The following is a 15,269-nucleotide window of genomic DNA, read 5'->3' as shown; positions in this document are numbered from 1 at the left end:
TGATAATAGAAAAAATTGAGGATTTGCCTGGTCCATAATGTAATGAATACGTATACGTATATTGACTAGAACAGGGATAATCGAATTCTGTTATAAGATAGAGATGAAATAGCACAGTTGTAGGAAAAAGTATTCGCGAATAAGGACTAATACTGCTAGTATATTTACCGATTCAAATAATAGTCGATTGATCCGCTTCGGACCTAGGAGACAAAAAGGAGATTAGGAAGAGACAGAATCGGATTCAATGTGAAATTTGCCAATATGACGTAGACCCCAAGGCGATGGTGAGATGATTTTCCATAGGATTACAGAGACTAGATGACGCGACGTTAACCGCTTTCAACTTGTGTCTGTATGAATCTAAGTTTTTTTTTTTTTTTTTTTACAATGGAGAAGACCTTTATGTCCTAGCCCAGTACACGTGCTAACGGTAGGGTCCAATCTACCACACGGGGTGCACTGGGGGCGTGTCGGACTCAAATGGTGACCAGCCATTAATACCGACTAAACTCCATTGGGCTCCGCCATCATTCCTCCCAGGAACTACCTCTCGGTATTACTTCTGGGGGGATGGCTGTACTGAATGTACTCATTCACTCTCACTCGCGCGATCATACATCCTGTATGAGGCTTACTTGGGTGCTCTCTCAATCACACTTTGATTCACTCTCAAACACTCCCACATGAGGCTGACTTTTGTGCTCACCTTTTACGTTCCATGCGAGGCTGACTTGTGTGCTCACCTTACTCATTCCTTGCTAGGCTTACTTTTGTGCTCGCCCTACCCATCCATGTGAGGCTGACTTGGGTGCTCACCCTATCACCTGATTCACTCTCAATCGTGCCACTCTATTGTACCTTTGTCACTCCCTTTGGCATCCCATGTGGGACATTTTTCTTAGGCCCCACTTCTGACATACCATGCGAGGCTGACTTTTGTGCTCACCTTTTTCATTCCTTGCTAGGCTGACTTTTGTGCTAGCCTCTACCAACCTGTGAGGCTGACTTTTATGCTCACCCTTAACATGCAGTGTGAGACTGACTTGGATGCTCACCCTTTCACTCCTCTGCCACGCCATGAGGCATCGATAGCTTAGTTCCAACATACTACGCTACGACCCTCCCGTCTTGGCATGAGGCAGTCCACTTATACGCCTATACACTCACTCTTCTGTCTTGCTTCGGGGTGGCTGGGTTTACCCCTTACGCGGTTGCCATTCGCTGCGCCAACCTACCTCGGCATGAACAGACCATTCACTCTCTTATTTTGCGCTTGGCCTTTTTCGCTCCAACTAACCAATCACTAGTTAGCCGTGCCCGCCGTCTGTTGCTCGGTTCGCCAGATTACCTGTAGCCTACTGGCAATCTGGATGGTAGCAGCCGAGACTGCGTTCCACTTCTCCACCGTTTGACACATCCGCTGAATAAGGGTATCCGGGGTTGTGTCCCAGCCACAGACGTCAAGCATTGCTCTTCTTTCGACGTCGAACCGATGACATACGAACAGTATGTGCTCGGCAGTTTCATCTACACCTGGGCAGTCCGGGCAGACTGGGACCTCCGCGTGTCCGAACCTGTGGAGGTACTGACGGAAACAGCCATGGCCTGACAGGAATTGTGTCAGGTGGAAGTGAACTTCCCCATGGGGTCTTCCCACCCAGCTCGATATGCTAGGTATCAGCCGGTGGGTCCACCTACCTTTCGAGGAGTTGTCCCACTCACGCTGCCATCTGGCGACCGAGGTCACCCTGGTGCGCTCGCGGGCTCCCCTATTTCCACGTAGCTCAAAGCACTCCTCATCTTCCCGAATGACCAGCCCGACTGGCAGCATGCTCGCTATCACGCAGGATGCATCGTGTGATACCGTGCGGTAGGCAGATATCACTCTGAGGCACATCACGCGATAGGTGCTCTCCAGTTTCTGTAGGTAACTGGTTACCCTCAGTGCTCTTGACCATGACGGGCCGCCGTACCTGAGGATAGATACGGCAACGCCTGCCAGTAACCTACGTCTACTGGCGCACACCTTTGAGCTGTTGGACATCATTCTCGATAGTGCCGCAACAGCAGTCGACGCTCTCTTGCACGTATAGTCGACATGGCTGCCGAAGGTCAGCTTGTCGTCTATAATGACTCCGAGAGACTTCAGACTTCGCTGTGAAGTGATCGCGACTTCTCCCACATGGATAACTGCATGTTGTGCCGACTTGCGGTTGTTGACGATAACTACCTCCGTCTTATGATGAGCGAGCTCCAGGCCTCTCGCGCTCATCCATTCCTCCACCGTGCTAATCGCGTGTTCTGCGGTTAGTTCTACCTCAGGAATTGACTCCCCGTAGACCTCCAAGGTTACGTCGTCGGCAAAGCCGACGATCTTGACCCCAGGAGGGAACTTCAGTCTCAGAACCCCGTCATACATGAGGTTCCATAGCACCGGGCCTAGGATCGAGCCCTGCGGGACTCCGGCGGTAATCGGAACCCTTTTCTGACCGGCATCGGTCTCGTATAGCAGTACGCGGTTTTGGAAGTAACTTTCCAGGATCCGGTACAGACCCACCGGTAGGCTAAGCCGGTGTAACGAGAGCGCGATGGCATCCCAGCTTGCGCTGTTGAATGCATTCTTCACGTCAAGTGTCACTAACGCACAGTATCGAATACCTCGCCTTTTTCGTTGGATCGCTATCTCGGCAGTATTTATCACTGAGTTGAGAGCGTCCACTGTGGACTTACCCTTCCGAAAGCCAAACTGGTTGCTTGACAGACCGTCCGTACCTTCCGCGTACGGGGTGAGCCTGTTGAGGATGATCCTCTCAAGCAGTTTGCCAGTCGTGTCTATCAGACAGATTGGTCTGTACGCCGATGGGTCGCCTGGCGGCTTCCCGGGCTTCGGCAACAGCACCAGTTTCTGCCTTTTCCATCTATCGGGGAAACGGCACTCGTCAAGGCATCTCTGCATAGCTAGCCTGAACATGTTCGGGTTCGCTATGATCGCTGCCTTGAGAGCGTTGTTCGGGACTCCATCCGGCCCTGGAGCTTTGTTCATTGCTAGGGATTTAGCCACTGCGAGTAGTTCTTCGTTCGTCACTGGAGCCACCATTTCGACCGTGCCCGCACTGTCTCGTAGTGCAGGTGGCCAGGGGCTTGTGGCTCGAGACGGGAAGAGTACTTCGATAATCGTTGCCAACCGGTCCGGAGACCGTTCTGGGGGTGAGGAGCCCCCTTTGGTCTTGGCCATCACAATCCGGTAGGCGTCACCCCACGGATTCGCGTTGGCACTCTCACACAGGTTGTCGAAACACGCTCTCTTGCTGCTTTTAATAGCCTTGTTAAGGGCTAATTTCGCAGCTCGAAACACTTCACGGCGGTTCTCTCTTGCATCCTCGGTGCGAGCTCTTTGCATCCTACGTCTAGCTCTGAGGCAGGCTGACCGTAGAGCTGCAATCTCGGCACTCCACCAGTATACCGGGCATCTACCGTTTCTTGGCAGTGTTTTTCTCGGCATAGTGGCGTCGCACGCGCGTGATAGAACAGCTACCAGCGCATCCCCGCTTAGACTGTCGGTGTTGGCCTCCAGTCCCAGGGCCGCGGTGAAAGCTTCGCTGTCGAAGTGATTGGACTTCCACCCGCGTACCTGACAGGGATCTCCCGCCCTCGGATGCTGCACACCATAGTTGATCTTAAAGCGGATTGCTAAATGATCACTATGGGTGTAGCCTTCGTCTACCCTCCATTCCATGCCTGGAGCCAGACTCGAGCTGGCAAAGGTCAAATCAATCCACGCCTCCACTCCGTTTCTACGGAATGTACTAGCGGAGCCATCATTAGCTAGCACAGTATCGAGTTTCGCAAACGCTTCCATTAGCGCTTGACCCCTGCTATTTGTACAGCGGCTGCCCCACTCCACTGCCCAAGCGTTGAAGTCTCCCGCTATTACTACCGGTTTCCGGCCCACGAGGTCCGACGAGAGCCTGTCGATCATCTGGTAGAACTGTTCTATTGGCCACCTTGGTGGGGCGTAGCAGCTGCAATAGAACACACCATTGATCTTGGCAATCGCCACACCCTCGGCGGAGGGGTGTATTACCTCTTGAACCGGGAACCTTCCCGTTGTACAGATTGCCACCATTCCAGACCCGTCCGACACCCAATTGCCGTTGCCGGCAGGGATGCTGTACGGGTCTGATAATAGGGCGACATCTGTCCTCGACTCCGAGACCGACTGCCACAGCAGCTGTTGGGCTGCTGCACAATGGTTAAGATTTAGCTGTGTGACTCTCACGGCTTCTTCTTATTTAACTCGCCGAAGGGACACGAAGGTCCGCCCATAGCATGTTTATGGGCTTGCTTCTTAGAGGTGCAGATAAGGCACTTATATGCCTTAGTGCACCCCCGCTCTTTAATCTAAGTTTGTGTGTATGGATGTGTATAGGAGCAATGTATCCCTGAGCAACATGGAAGGACAGCCTCTGAGCCGCCAAAAGGCTCATGGGAAACCGGGTGCGCGGTCATAGGTGTAACCATAAAGCACTGCACACACTGTCAAGTGCAACGGTAGGTGTACGCAGTTAATGCACATAGGTTGCAGAAACTGGTTGTTGAGACAGCCTGTGCAATCGCATCCTGATAAATAATAAATAACAATAACAATTTATTTGTTCCTTCATTATTTTTTTTATTTCTGGGAAAAATTTTCATTATGTCGTAACTAACAATGCTATTCATTTTGTTTCCTTGATGCGAATATGTAATATAATATATTCTGGTTGCAGTTGAAAATCGAAATAGTGAACTTGGATGTTCAGCAAAAACAGAATTTGAAACAAATACGCGAAATCAATAATTCGTGTATATTTTATAGTTAATATTTAATATTCAATATTTCACATTCTTTGTACCATGTTGGAACAGTGTATCAATTCATTTCAACATAGGACTATTTTTAACAGCTACGTGAGGTATTACAAATGTTAAACGAGCCGACAAGTTAATTCTAGAGATAAAGTCGATTGAGCAATGCAATTAGTGTTGTAGCACTTGTAGATTGTTGTAGTTAATCAAAAAGCGAGATAAAATTCATAAAGTAGATTCCTGAATGCTTAAACGATATTCAAATAGAATTAAATTATTTTATGTTTCATCCCGTCTGCTATGCCGGAATAAAATAAGGGTAATGAGCAAAAAGAAACCTATTTGATATTGGTATTTTGCACCACAGATAAGCGTCTGCTTGTGTCTGAGTGTATATGGAATCTGAATAAAACTGAAGCATTGCAACCGAATTATTTGGGAGCATTCGGTTGCGCATTCTGCATGACAAAAAGATTCATCTTCTGCAGTCATATTTGCAAAGTCCGACATCGCAACATCAGTGAAATATGCAAGAGCTCCGGCAATGCTTCTGTATTTGGTTGACTATCTATCGGATCCTCCTTCTAATGTCACACGTTAATTAAATTCGTAAACACGTCATTACTCTTCTAGTGATCTTCAAAGCTTACAGGTATAGATATTCCTGAGTTTTTACGAGTTACCAACAGTTACACGGGGGTAATTAACTTGGTCATCAGCGACAAATGAAGAAAAAAGATTCATTTTTTTCTTTTACTTTCGTCACTGTAACGTGACAGGCTAAGGCCAGGGATGGCCCATCTCGCCAAAAGATTCATTCAAAACATTCGGAAATGATAGCAAAAACATGGAGAAGAAATAAACAAACAACAGCTGATAGCGCTTTTCAGCTGTCTAAAGCGACATCTAACGGCAAACGCATAGACTAGTTTTCGCGAGCAAATGTCAAAATTCCGCACGGAAGAAGGAAAAATATTTCGCGACCTCATTTCGCAAGAGGTGCATACTAAGCTTTAGCTTAAAGCTTAAGCTAAGTATGCACCTCTTGCGAAATGAAATTTCCTATACAAAACCTATGCATAAAAAACGTCGCGAAATGCTCGCGAAAAAAATTTTCGTTTCCATTTCGTAAGCGGTACGCAGCTCTCGCGAAAACGATAACGAAAAATGCAGTTAGCCGAGACACGGTTCGACAAACGATAAGTTTCATAATACTTCCGCGAGACAGCGCTGCTTTCTATGCGCTGTCACCAAGGCAAACTTTTTCCTTGCGAAATAATGGTCAGAGGTATTATTTCGCACGGAGGCTCGCGAAATTTTGACAGGTTGCAATGTAAAAATATGAAAAAACAAGATTGGTAATTTTGTGTTTTTTTTTCATCGCAACCTGTCAAAATTTCGTAGTTTTAGAGATTCAATATTTTGAATTTGAATGGTAAGTTTAGAAATATTATTGGAAGTGTGATTGTTTCTAGTTTTAAACAATTAAATTTAAATAATTAATATTATTTACAGCACACCCGAACAAGGCGGCCGCCGGAGCAGTATTTTTTGTCAGCGGCAGAGCCAGCAGCCATCGATCAACTTTGGAAGTTTCTCTCAACAACAACCCGATGCTACAAATCAGCTCAACTAATCTTATCAACATCCTGGCCAACCAATATTAAATCGATACAACCGTAGCAGTACCGACAACTCCAAATCCAGCAGCAGCCAACAACCCCTCAAAAAAGAACCACATAGAAATTATAGTTCTAACAAACAACAGGAGTTTGCGAATGATCGACACATCGGAAAACATTTTATCGGCACATTCTGCCTTAAAACTTGTCTGCCACAATTTTTACCAGCGGTAGCCTTCATGATTTAGAGAAATCGGAGTCAAGCACAACCAAAGCTGGTTACTCCCGTAGAAACGGCTGCACCTGCAGTTTTGAGTTCGGTAGCTACGGAAATTCTGACTAACAGCTCCTGAAGAAAAACAAGCTGCAAGAGAAAATGAAGAAACAGCTTCCTCCGCGGAAGACGCAGAGGTATTCAAGTAAGTCGAAATCTGGAGAAAATTTTGATTAGGACATAAATAACATTGAGAGCTTCTCTTTGTTTACTTTCTCTTATTATCACATCACTATAACACCACTAATTTTCCAGTACATAGCCGATGGTTTTTACTACAATATTAGGCAAAGAGTTGAGTTCTAAATATTGAAACGATCGTTTAATAAACAGAAGAGAAAGACCCCAAAGAGAACCTCATTGTTGCTTACGTCCTATTCAAAATTTTCTGCCGATATATTTAGTATCAGCTTTAAAATTATCTATGACTAATCTTTTAGCCCGGCGGATTCAAGTTTGCTAATGAAAGATGTTCGCTAAGGTCTAGTAGTCAAAGCTGGATCTGGAGGTGCAGCGGAAGGATTCTTCTTCGCCGGTTGGTTGGTTAAAACTTTCGAAGCTTTGCACATGAAGCCGGAATTTCTTCAAGGAGTCTATGCGATGGGTTTCAACGCCCCTTCCAAGATTCAGGAGACGGCTGTACCTACTCTGTTGGGCGGTCCGCCACGGAATATAATCGCCCAGTCAGTCGGAAACAGGAAAAACCGCTGCCTTCGTGCTGTCAATGCTCAGTTGAGTCCATCAGTTAAAAAACTATCTGCAGGTGATTTGTATTTCCCCCACGTATGAGCTGGCAATTCAAAAGGGGGAAATAGCTGCCAAAATACCAAAGTTTTGTCCGGAAATCAAACTTCCTTACGCCGTTCGCGGTGAAGAGATCGTCAAAGGGGCGAAGCTGACTAATCATAGCATCATCGGAACACCCGGCAAGCTAATCGACTGGGGTATAAAGTTCAGGACGTACGACCTAGAAGTTTTCCCTTTTTCTACTGGACGAGGCGGGTGTTATGGTCGCTGTTCTTGGCCACGTACGAGCGTGAGGTGATGGAGTTCGCAGAGCACGTCGTACCCAATCCAATCGTCATTCGGCTGGCGCGGGAGAAAGAAACACTCGATAACATCAAACAGCACTACGTCAAGTGCCGCAACCAGGACGAGAAATTGTGTGATTACCGTCGGACAAGCGATCATTTTCTGTCATATGATGTATAGGACAGTTGTAAACTCCAAGTAAACTTATTTTCGGAACTGTTAATCGATCGAAACAGGTACGCAAAACGGCCGGTTGGTTGACCGGCAGGATGTCCCAGGATGGTCACTCGGTAGCGGTACTGTCCGGTGATCTAACGGTGGAGCAACGGTTGGACGCTCTGGATCGATTCCGAACCGGACTAGAGAAGGTTCAGATTATAATGAACGTTTTGTCCAGGGGTAAGTTCCGCCACTTGATTCTGGCTACAGCACCAGGTTACAGAGAGATTCTTTCACCTTAGGTATCGACGTCGAACAGGTGACCATTGTCGTCAACTTCGACCTGCCGATGGATCAGCAGGGACGAGCCGATTGCGTAACATATCTACATCGAATTAGACGCACCGGTAGATTCGGTAAGTGTGACTCATTCTTGTGATCCTCTAGATTGTATTTCTTTCCGCTTTAACAGAACGGAATCACCATCAACCTAGTGGTAATCGAAGCATGATGATTTGCAGATCAATCGAAAAACATTTCCGGAAAGATTCAGTTGCTAGTCGCGGAGATCTCGGACGAAAATGAAAAGATCGGATCGTAAAGTGTTTTCGACCAGCTACTGGTGAACGGCATTGGAGCTTTTTTGGGTCATACTTGTTCCGATTTTGAATTTATACTTTTATTTAGCTCTACCCAGTTCTATCCCAACATTTGAAAAGGGCCTTACTGCAAAATGTAACAAATTGAATTTTCATGTTTTCCATTAACAAATATCTACCCGAGCATGTACATAACGCATCAGTTGATTATGAAGAATTTTGATAGCGATTTTACTTATTGATTTTTATGACCAAACTGATTATGACAGGACCTAACTGATTGGAAAGTACCTAACTAGCAATAGAGTCGTATTAAATGGATTATAACGCATTATTGTATTAACAGACTTTTCCATAATTTACATACAGGGCCAATCTGATTTTATAATGTTCAGTGGGGTCAATCTGACCATCAAATTAGAATTCAGTTAATTCGTCTAACTTTCGGTGTAATATCAGACTTGAACAGCATTTTTTGTGTGAGGTATACAAGTAGTAGCAATATGCGCAATCAAAAGAAATAAAATAGTATCGATTTTCCAAATATGATTATAATGAATCTGACCTTTGACAATTTTCTCAATGTTTACGTTTTGCAGATAAGCCCTTTTTAAATATTTGGTAGAGTTGGTTTCCTTATGTTGATGAGCAAAGTTTCTCTTTCGTGAAATGTGCATTTGTTAGAAATATAGGATTGTATAGCGCATGTTTAATGGTTATAATTTTCAATTAAATCGACTTTTAAGAACACGACTTTGTTTTTTTTTATTTTATTTTGTCGTTGAACGGCCAGTAGAGAAAGCGGTGGAAAAATTATCCGAAAGACTAACCTTGAAGCAGAAGATGAAAAATATTTTGTTCATTATGTGAATCAAAATTCCAAGAAAACAGAACACAGCTATAAAAACACAAAAAGATATCTTAACTGATATATGCTTTGAAGCGATTCAAGGCGACTGCGTTTGAATCTAGCATATTTTTACATTTATTTATTCCTTCATTATTGCCGAATTGCGAAAATTGTCCTGGTAGTTCGTGGTATGAAATTTCATACGCTAGGATGAGCCGATATCTTTTTTTCCTAAGGCAAAATTATTTCCTCTAGGACCCGGAGGGAGCTCACAACTTTCTCGTTGAGTTTAACGTTGAAGCAGTGCATTCAAGGCTAACAAATGCCTTATACGTTGCAAATCATGCCTGGTTCTAACCAGAATAGTTTTTATGTAAATTCTCGTAAGAAAATGTTTTTCTTAAAATAATTACATAGTTTAAGGGAAAGATGGTTTGATGCAACGAACCAACAAAACGGCATGATAGAGGAGAGAAGTGTTAAAATCATTCAAAAAAGCTGCTAAATGAATTTTCTCGCAAGGTTGAAGATATTATTCGTTTTTATGCTAAATATAAGGATATGAGCTGAATTTTCTCTGTAATAATTAGTTGATACCCTATCAGCCCAGCGTATGAAATTTCATGTGCTAGTTTTTTTTCGCACCAAAGCGTTCCAAACATAAGTGGCATAATATGAGGGCTCACGAAGTATTTTATGAATTACCAAAAGTTTTAACATAGCTGGGTTATAATGGGTTAAGCGGGTCTGATAGTGCAAAATTTAAAAAATAAATCAGATTTTTATTTTTGCATATTTTGGATCCCTAAGATAAGAAAAATATGCCCAAGAAAGGATTTACTCGAATTGAATTTGGTTCGACTGCTAGAGCCCATCAAACTACCAGCTATCAATTTTCATATGAGGGTGACAAAATCGGGGGCGCGATAATGCAAACCCGGTCGCAAACGGTATCCTTCACGAATACCGGCACCCACCGTCTAGCATATAAAAAGCAGCATGGTGATTAAGTAAACGTGCTATAGGACATACGGAATTCTTGAAGTACAGCAGTTGTTGATCCGATTGGTTGACGATTTGTTTGACCATCGGTTTCGTTAAGTGACCAATTTAGTTATATAATATAATCCAGTAATTTTGAATGACGATTCAGACCATGAAACACTTTCCCGGGATTCCTTTAATCTTTTCTCTAGCCTTTTATAGTGTTTCATGTAATTAGAATTACCACGAATTACTTATGGCAATAAATTTGAATTGCGATTCTCACAATTGTTATACCAAAAATAGGTTTGCATCTGTATTGATTATTGGTAGCATTCGCTGAGACTTCCAGAACCTTTAGTAGTAGCCATTGTTATCATAATCGATTTTTAACGTCACCCAAAGTTTGAAGCTTAGGGTTTAGTTCGACCTGAAACAGATTGAGTCGGAGTTGGTTGTTATATTTGCGCTGGAATCCATTCCGGATTCCGAAACGTGTTTCGAAAAATAGTTTCCCCGAGACTTGTATGCTTCTTAATGGTCACACGCCAATTTAGACTTACGATTCGGATAATTGCAATAAATTTGGTTTAGCGAATTTCGATCATTTCCCTGGGTCTTCTAGAACCTGTAGAAGCAGCCAATTTAGATAGAGAATGGCCAGGCAATGATTTAAATTTCCGATTCCAGGAATTGTGCTGTCTAAATTGGTCAGACTGAATTTCCCCGAGACATCCGGAACCGTCACAAATAAGCATTATGATTAATCATGCTCGAAACATGATTCACGCTGAGTACGTCACTTTCCTGATAGCTTCATGAATGGCAAATAGCTTTACAATTATCACCGATTACATACACATCAGTGATGAATTAATAAAATACACCAGTTAAAACATTCAAATCACAGCAGAAACATAAAAAAGAAATAAACAAACAACAGCTGATGTCGTTTTTCAGTTATCAAAAGCGACATCTAACAGTAAACACATAGACTAGTTTTCGCGAGCAAATGTCAAAATTCCGCACGGAAGAAGGAAAAATATTTCGCGACCTCATTTCGCAAGAGGTGCATACTAAGCTTTAGGCGGAGACACTGAGCGGAGCCAATCGAAGATGTCAAATGCCGGAGCCAATCGAGCATGACGTCACATAACATGTTCTTTTCGGATGTATGTGGAAAAGGTATTGTGATTATGGTGATGATTATTTTACCCTTTCCTTGTGTTATCGAGCCTAGAGATACAAAAATAAGCAATATTTTTTGTGATCACCAGGAGATATTCGCAAAATATGACACCGCATCATATCTTAAAATTCGTATTGCTATTCGTACATGCAAAGTTCTTACTAATGTCGTCAACAATAAAACTGTTAAGCTAGAGCTTGAACATTTGCTTGAGATGCCAATGTTTTCTTCCTGAAATAAGAGCTGCCAGTGTTTGAATCTGCCTAACTATCCCAGTAAATTTTGTAGAGCTCAATCGGCCCGATTATCAAGCCGATGATCGGGCCGACTATGCCCGATAACGGGACGATCAGAGCAGGATATCGGGTTTATATCCTGCAATTTTGCACCATTTGCATAAACCGCGTCAACCTTCGAATATGTCAAACGCATCGACGTAATCGGACCGACGTAAGCCCGATGTCGAACTATAGAAAATCGGGCGATCGTCGTGCTCCTTATTTTGGTCTTCTTCTTCTTGTTATATTCGTTTGAGTTTTTTTTCTTTTCAAATGAAAACAATAACAGCAATATTTTTTGCTTCAGAATTTTTATTAACGTCAAATTTTTTTAAAGTACTAATCCTTACAATATTTATAAATTTTTGATGTATGCATGTAGGGTTAGTGTACGTGCAATGGCACCAGTTGTTTGTTCCTCAGAAAAGTACTAAGGAAGGTATTAAGAGTATACTTGTTCAAACTTATGAGCATTTCAAGCAGACACCTACATCAAAGTCGAGAACCATTAGTTTGGTTATTCCGTACCGTTGCGTGACTCTACGGCACAAATTAGTTTGGTGTCGTTGGCTCTGATTCACCACACACCACCAGAACCGCCCGATTCTAGTGCAACCAGGTTACGATGAACTCACCAATTTTTACGTCCCACAGCTTGACGGTAGCGTCGTCGGAGCTGATGATTACGAAGCGGGAATTGAACTGCAAACAGGTGACCGCCGATTGATGCTTGTTGGGGCTAGATAGCGTTTGCAAGCACTGACCAGTGATGATATCACAAACCGTGACGGTCGAGTCAGCATTCCTCGATAACAGAATATTTTGCCGGAGCTGCATACCGGATGTTAAACCCTGGTGACCCATCAGAGCATGTTTGCAACTTCCCATTTCCGAGTCACATACGCGAATCGACGTGTCCAGCGAGCCATATACGACGTGAACACCATCAAACTGTAGCGAGTACACCCGATTAGTGTGGCCTTGAAGCGTATGGAGATACTCTTGTCGTTCAGGATTCCACACCCTAACTATGTAGTTGTAAGCTCCCGAAACTACTAGCCTACCATCGCACTGAACACAGCAAACAGCACATGTAGGCAAGTGCCCTCGGTAACGTCCCAGACTCGTAGAGTTGCATCGCGGGAACCACTGACGACTTTATTCTGTGTAAATGCATACAACGAACAGTCAAAGTGTGGCCATACAGCGTATGCAACAGTTGGCCAGTTTCCCACTCCAACTCCATCATGTGTTGTCGCATGTACGCCGCTTTCCATTGATACGAAATAGAAGGCAAATTGCCGGCACGGCCCCGTTTCAGACGGTTACCTCCTATCGCTTTCATCATGTTGACAGCTTCCTTGCGTTTTTCGGCTAGGAAAAACCAATTGAGACAAGTTTGCGCTTCCGATGCAGTCTTGGTGTATGTGCGTTATTTACTGTAGTCGCCGTGCTTCCGGAGCCGGGATCATGAGCGAGAATATCTTCCGCAGCATCCCTGTGAGCAACGTCTCGTGAAGGCCGTTCGTCCTCGCTGCTTGCAAGACCGCTGAGGCCGGTGCCACCAGGTCCTTCATCATAATCTCGGCATTTGCAAATTTCCGCATTCGATCCTTCCTCACAATCGGCCCAGTTCATCGCAGTCGTGCTTTTCTACAGCAGCAGCCAGTTCTAGTGACATGGACATAAGGTACTTCTGTGAAATTGATAAATAGAATCACATTAATTTTCGATAAAATGATATCGGTGATAAACGAAGTTCAATTTTGTACGTACCGAAATCTAAACTAGTCCACAGGAAAATCATACGTGGAGCAATGGGACTCGTCCAACTCGGACGAGTTTGCAATTGTAATTTTGCAGTAGCATGATGGCCTGATGATGACAGCTTCTGGGAAGGTTAATGTGTCTGGATTAGTATCGAGCGTGGACTATCGTATAGATCAGGTTTAAACAATTTTACCCAAGAAAGTCTTTCACAACTGTCAAGAAAACGAATAAACTACCAAATGTGATGACTCCGCTCAACACCTGAAAAAAACGGCATCGTGATTAAATTTTAATAGATTATACACTGGCTGTTTACCTAAAGCTACAAGTTGAATTGACCCAGATTTCTTAGTGGTTGTCGTAGAACGAAGTACAACGATAGTAGGCAGGCACATGGAATATCCAGTCGAAAGCACATTTTGTAAGCTAAGTCGTCCAGGAGAGTAATGACGATTTCCGCATTGGTTTTTGTTATTAGTTCATGCTCAAAATATGCTGAAATTCACCTCGGAAACGCCATCGTGGCATCAATCGGTATATTTTGAAAACTACCAGATTTTTGTAGAACATGATAAGCAGCTTCGTAATGCTGAGCGTCCGGATGATTTTCCGTAGAAACGTAGCATGGTATAGTGGCGGTGTGGTATGTTTGCGTCTTTGACTGTCCGCAGACAGAGCGAGTTTTGAACTTCTTCTTTGTAAGGAAGTATATTTCAATATCTGAGTTTTTCAGTTGCTGTGATTGATACTTCCCAAATATCGTACTGGTGTGATTTTCATTACAAGCTTTTTGATTGTTTACCGACCGGATTCAGTACTCTGTACATCTAACTGTTAGTGTGTACCATCGACTCGATGATTTATCGGATGACTAACTTTGCTGACCTAAGCCACTGTACGTCGCAATTTAAAAACAAAACATCGGGCTGAGTATGTTCGAACAAACTTGTACCCCAGATTCTGTAGTCGAGAACAAAAATTACTGCCGGTGGGCGAGTTGTCGCTGGTACCATTCCGAGCGCAATGCAAATGGTGCCTAGAACGTTTTCTTCTACAGTCGACGACACCGATACGTAATGTATCTAAGCTGGTCTTAGATTTTCTTCAATCGCTTGAGTACTCCTTCTTTGTCAGGAATCAGACTACATATTCTTCTTTACAAAATGTCTTGATAAACTACTTCATTGTATAGGCAATCATCAGCGTACCTTGTATCAACGATGAGAGCATCTAAAGTAAAAAGCATAAATTGAATTCATGCAAAAAATATATATCATGGAACTCACAATCAGCAAATAATGGAAACCTTGGACACTGTTAAGGATTTCGTTTCCAGTATTAGAAAGTATTTAACGCAGTGTCCACTTTAGACCGGTGTCGATAGCAAATGACATGTATTTGGCATTTCTGTTTTAACAGCATCCTTTGGTTTGGTAATGAATGGTGAGTAATCGAGGCAGACAATGTTTGGCATATTTGGATGAAAAGGGTGCTGGAGGGGCACTCGATTCAACCACCATCGCAATCGAAAATTTGTTGGATGATGTCTGCGACCGATTTGATTAACACCTATGAATAAATAAATAGTTAAAAATTAGAATACGGAAGCAATGTAGTGTAATTTATTGATTTACCTAGATGGCATAATCGAGTTGATTTTA

At 43.5% G+C, this 15,269-nt stretch overlaps 2 pseudogenes; one reads left to right on the top strand and one right to left on the bottom strand.

Annotated features, from left to right (window-relative positions):
- The first annotated feature begins 7,182 nt into the window (after positions 1 to 7,182).
- On the top strand, positions 7,183 to 9,237 carry LOC131695580 (DEAD-box helicase Dbp80-like; annotated as a pseudogene).
- A 2,927-nt stretch (positions 9,238 to 12,164) lies between these two features.
- Positions 12,165 to 15,033, bottom strand: LOC131695579 (F-box/WD repeat-containing protein 7-like; annotated as a pseudogene).
- Positions 15,034 to 15,269: the final 236 nt, after the last annotated feature.

Source organism: Topomyia yanbarensis, unplaced genomic scaffold (assembly GCF_030247195.1).
Source record: "Topomyia yanbarensis strain Yona2022 unplaced genomic scaffold, ASM3024719v1 HiC_scaffold_458, whole genome shotgun sequence".
Lineage (NCBI taxonomy): Eukaryota > Metazoa > Arthropoda > Insecta > Diptera > Culicidae > Topomyia > Topomyia yanbarensis.
This window is presented reverse-complemented; position numbering and strand designations above follow the sequence as displayed.